At 52.7% G+C, this 5,282-nt stretch overlaps 1 pseudogene; it reads left to right on the top strand.

Annotated features, from left to right (window-relative positions):
- Positions 1–553: 553 nt before the first annotated feature.
- LOC100344191 (folliculin-interacting protein 2 pseudogene) lies at positions 554–4,243 on the top strand (annotated as a pseudogene).
- The last annotated feature ends 1,039 nt before the right edge of the window (positions 4,244–5,282 follow it).

The following is a 5,282-nucleotide window of genomic DNA, read 5'->3' as shown; positions in this document are numbered from 1 at the left end:
CCACCTGCAGCTTTTCCTGCTGCAGGGTGCACACCAGATCCTGCAGAAAGCGCATCTCTGAGGCCGTCTTCTTGGCCAGGGCCTCCTAGCAGTTCTGTAGGTGGCCGAGGCTGCACTTGAACCTGCTGGACCCAGCAAGGCGGACTTGGCCTCCTCCTGTGCCTGGCACTGCAGCTCCAGGGTTGAGTGCAGCTCCTGGCGACGCCGCCACAGATCCTGGCCCATGCTCTCATCCTCCTCTTCCTCCTACCAGGCCTCCTCCTTCTTTCAGATGGCCTTGAGCACCTCCACATGCTCTGGCACAGGCGCCAGCCATGCTCCGGCTCTCGCAGGCCCTTGGTGGCCACTGCCTCCTGCAGCACCTTGAAGAAGCGCTGGGAGCTGACAGCTGTTGTGGGCAGCCTGCTGGAGCGGACTGGATCTGCCCTCCTGGAGCTGCTTGGGCTCGTGGCCTCCAACTCCCTGTGCACGTCCACCCAGGATGACCATGACCCAGGAATTCCCCAGGCTCTGGGCGAGGTTCTTCCCCTCTTGGGGTCCATGATGAGCACCCATGGATGAAGCCCTCAGCCAGCTCGCTGGTGTTGCTGGAATCCTCCTTGCTGAAGTCCTGGTTCACAGCCAAGATGCTGGTCAGGGGCTCCTGCTTCGTCTCCCCCAGAGTGGGGACGGCTGCTGAGGAGGGTGTTGGTGATGACACCAGTGCTCCACCATCCGCCTCCAGGCCCAGGGGCGCATAGCTGACAATCTCGGGAGCCACAAGCTCTGGGTGTAGACGAGGTTTTTAAACTCGGTCCCTGCCTCCATCCTGTGTGCCATGCTGAAGCTGCGGAGCTTGACCCAGACTGGGCGCATGCTTGTCCAGCATATGATGTCATCGGGCTTGAGGTCCGAGTGTGCAGTGCCATGAGTACAGGTGGTGCATGCAGCCCAGGATCCACTTGCAGAACTGCATGGCCTCGTCCCCCTTCAGCACCTCCATCTCAGCCAGGAAGTCGCAGAGCTCGGAATGAGCACCACGCCCATCCTGTGATGGAAGCCATCAGGCAGCTCAGTGATGCTGGATGCTGGATGCCCCAAAGGATGCCCACGTCCCACTCCATCTCCCCCAGCTGACCCCACGATGGCTGGAGGAAGAGCCCCTTCCTGATACCTTGGACTCCCTCCCTAGGCCCTCCTCCTGCACTTCCACTAATGGTAAACTGGCCGCTGCCCAGCCCCTCCCCCATCTCATATTCCTCCATGGCTTCCTGCCTGAAGGTGGCCATGTGGCGTCCGGGTCATGGGGCCTGGGGCAGCTGGGACTGGAGCCCCTCACGCTCCCACATCCATCGCCGTCTCTTCTGCCACCTGCTCCACCCACTGCTGCTGTCTGGTTCATTTAACTTAATAAGATTATCTTCAGTTTTGCTGCGAATGTGAGGATTTCATTCTTCTTTATGGCTGAGTGATATTCCATTGTGTCCATAGAATCAATTGTCCCCCATTGAGAAATTTAGTCATTAGAGATTTAAGGAAATGTTTTTCAGATCTGGACTATAATGTAATGTAATTGTTTTGTTGTTCACATTGTTCCAGCTGTAACCTGGAAGCTCCCTCAGTTGTCTCTTTTCCCTTTGACAATACTGTCACTCTAGGGAAGGCTTTTCTTCTCACCACTCCTTTACTTTTGGAACTACAGATGCTTCATGCTTACCTTGTATATTCCATGTGCCAGTCTTAGAATCATTCATTTCCCAAAGGATCTTCATAACTGAATAACTAACGTTAGAAGGCAAGGTCAAGTGATTGGTGTGCTGCGTGCTGTGGAAGGTGTATTACTTCTGGGCACTTTGAGCTGACAAAGCCAAGAAATACACATGTACGTACAAACCCAGGCCTGTGTTCACACCTGTGCATATCTCTGTGTAGCATCGGGATTTATGTGAAACAAACTAAACATGAGTTCACACTAATGACTTGAGCTCTAAACATCAGACATGGAACTACAGCTTCCCCTTCCCCCAACTGATCTTTAAAATCCCGTTTCAGTGGTAAGAAATCTGTTTGTTACTTCTTCAGTCCATTTAATTAACTGTTTAATGCCAGTGTACATACAATGCAGTATGAGAATATATGACCTGGGAACTGTTAGCTCCTGGCAGCCTGTAGCTCTTGGTCATGCTCGGCGTCTGACCGGAATGAAACTCGCCTGCTGGTTTACCGGGACTGTGAAAGAAGGGGCAGACGTGCCTTGTGCAGTTCTAAAGCTGCTCAAGCTTGAAGAGGCCGCAGCTCAGGGAACAGAGGCTGTCCTGTGAAGGAGACAGCCAGGTGCTGTGAGGGAAGTGGCAGCCCCAGCAGCAGCTCTTCCCATGGCTCCTCCGGGGTCTTTAGCACACTCCAGGGAGCAGCCCAGAGGACCATACACAAGACCAGCTTCGGGTGTCAGTGTGCTGGGGGAAAGGAAGTTTGGCGCTGTGGCAGTGAGTTCCAAAGGACCCTCCTGAAAGATGCGCTGTGCGCCTTCTCCTCCACAAGTGATGCTCAGTGCCGTCTGCTCTGCTCGAATGGGCAGCTTCCATGGAAATGCAGATGATGCGCAAGACAGCCTGGACCACATCCACCAAGAGCCTAACTCGGGAAAACTGAACACACATCAGAATTGTGTGGGTCCTGGGCACAATGCAGGTGACCTAGGTCTGCTGCAGGGGGAGCTGACGGAGGACCCCTCCAGCTCACCAGGAGAGCATCTTTCTCTGCAGCTCCCTGCACACCTTTCTATACAGGGGGCCGAGGGCAGAATGGAGACAGGGATGGGGGTGTAGCTCCACCAGCCTCCCTGAGCAGCCTTTCGACCACGCCCTTCCCATGCCTGGGCTCCTTTATGTCGTCCTCCAGCAGCTACACTGCCTCTGGCTCCAAAGTCAGACGAAACGTCTGGTAGCAGCATCACTCCCAGGAGGTCAACTGCTGAGACATGCAGCTTGGCTGAAGAAACCTGTGGTTCTAGCCGGCCATGGTTAGGAGGAGGAAAGTTGCCATGAGCATCGCCGTTTCCTTGTGTAAGAGAGACGAAGCACAAAGGAACTTCCAGGACTTCTTTTTGTCTCACTTCCCCTGTTTGACTCTCGTGAGCAGGCTCAAGAGTGCAGTTGGAAAGGCCATCATCTGCTGGAGGGAGATAGCAGAGTCCACTCTGCAGGTCCAAGCTCTGGGAGCATTCAGAAGGACTATCTCAAAGTTCGTTCTGTTCCAGGGTTAGCTGAACCTGTGTGGCTTACCACCATGTCCAGCACTTGGGGAAAAACCCAGCTCTGCCAGTGCTTTCTCAAGGAGTTTACACTGCTGATAGATCAGAGCCCAGGAACCAGGTTTTTGCTGCCTTACTGACTGCAGGGTCAACCTCCCACCTGGCCTGGGTCCTGACTGCCATGCCTGTTGACCGTCCTCCTATGAAAGCCTTCTCAGAGAAACACACTTCTCAGTTGGTGAACTTGCTGGCCAAAAAACATCCCTACAGTCCACTTGGGTGCAGCTTGGTGACGTTAGCAGAGCCACAGGCTCTCCAGTGAGGCTAACATGCACATTGAGAGGTGCGGGGGAGCAGAATGATTGGGTGCAGTGCATCTGGTACTTCCTGACCTACGTTCTCCGGTGCTCTGAGCTACAGGAGGATAAGCTGACCTGGACTGTGGCTCACAGCGAGAACAACCGGGTTGTAAACAGGAACCAGATCATCACCGCCCTGGAGAAGGCAGAAGTGGAGGAGTCGGAATCCATGGTGGTCGCTGTGAGAAATGAGCCTTCTCTCGTGCTCCCAGCCATGGCAGAGAAGGAACCCCGGCCTGCAGAGTTAGCAGAGACCCTAGAGGGCATGGATGGGAGAGTCCCTGTCCCAGACCTGACAGAGACATGCAAGAGGCCAGAGCAGAGTTCAAGTCCTGTGGCGTGGGGCCACCAGAGCCGGCAGTAGACAGTGCCTGGAAGCCTCAGGGTGCATTTTGCAGAGCTGAAGAAAGTAAGAAGCAGGCTCCATGGGGTTACTCCTTACTCCTGTCCCACTGTGAGGCTCCAGGGATAGGCATGAGGGCGGATCAACAGGTGCCAATAAGGAGGCCCGAGGGGAGCTGCCTGAGAAAGGACCGGACTGCTCAGCAGCCAGGCCTTGCCCTGATGGACATTTCTGGCAGAAGCCTCCTGGGAGAAGGTCACTTTCCACATTGGACGCTCTGTGTCACCAGAGTCTGGCATGGAAAGCTGAACCAAAAAAATTGAGGAGTGGCTGAGGGCCTGTGCACAGCACCCAAAGGCAGCCAGGGGTCCCCTGGGGGCTGAGGACCAGCAGGTTTCCAGATGCTCCTCCAGACCTGGCCCTGGGGACAGTGCCCACGTGCTCAGACTGGCTGTTGTTGGGGAGCCGTAGGGCATGCAGGCCGGGGTTTTGTGGAGGATGGAGGCATCAGAACTGATGCCACAGCAGATGCTGCTGCTGGGGTCCTGGCCACGCCGCCGACTCGCTCTCCCCTCCTGACAGTGCAGCAGCAACCAGAAGGAGAGCACGGGGACGACCCTGGGCTTGTATTTGGAAGACAGGCAAGGACCGTGGTAGTGCCTGTTCCTAACCTGGCTGTGCAGCAGGACTCCAGCCTCCCTGGGCCTACAGATGTGTGCCCATGTCCCTGTGACGGACCTCTTTCTAGCATGTTGCAGTTTTATTTTTAATGAATTGATAAGTGGTGTGACTGTAAGGTAATTGTGTACATTTTAAACATGACAATGAGAAAAGTTTAAAATGTGGCTTCCATACATGTGCATAATTCCAAAGTATGTTATTTTTTATCAGTGTTAAATAGCTTTTTGTACAGGCATCAATCCATTTTTCTGAAGTGTGCTGTTTTTTAATGACAGCAACTGTAATCTCACTTCCCATGGAACTGCTGTTCACACACTGCAACTTTTTAAACTTAACCATATTTTTTTGAAAATTAACCTTTGGAGGGAGGAAAAATCCCTACTTGCTAAATGATATTAAACCACTGCTTGGGCTCTTAAAATTAGATCCTGAGATTTTATAACAATTCAGTGTGTAGCTTTTTAGGTTCTTAACTTGAGTTGGTTGTACATTTAAAATAAAGAAATAAAAAGTAAGCCCCAATTTTTTGTAAATGACTGTTTTTCGCTAAGGTCTACTTTGAGGAATAGTTTGTTCATGCATGCTTTCACCATCAAATTAATAAAGTCTTTAGCTTCTCTTGATTTTATTTATTTATTTATTTATTTTTATTTTTTGACAGGCAGAG

This window comes from Oryctolagus cuniculus, chromosome 11, assembly GCF_964237555.1.
Source record: "Oryctolagus cuniculus chromosome 11, mOryCun1.1, whole genome shotgun sequence".
Taxonomy (NCBI): Eukaryota; Metazoa; Chordata; class Mammalia; order Lagomorpha; family Leporidae; genus Oryctolagus; species Oryctolagus cuniculus.
The sequence above is the reverse complement of the archived record's forward strand: the minus strand, read 5'-3'. Positions and strand labels throughout refer to the sequence as shown.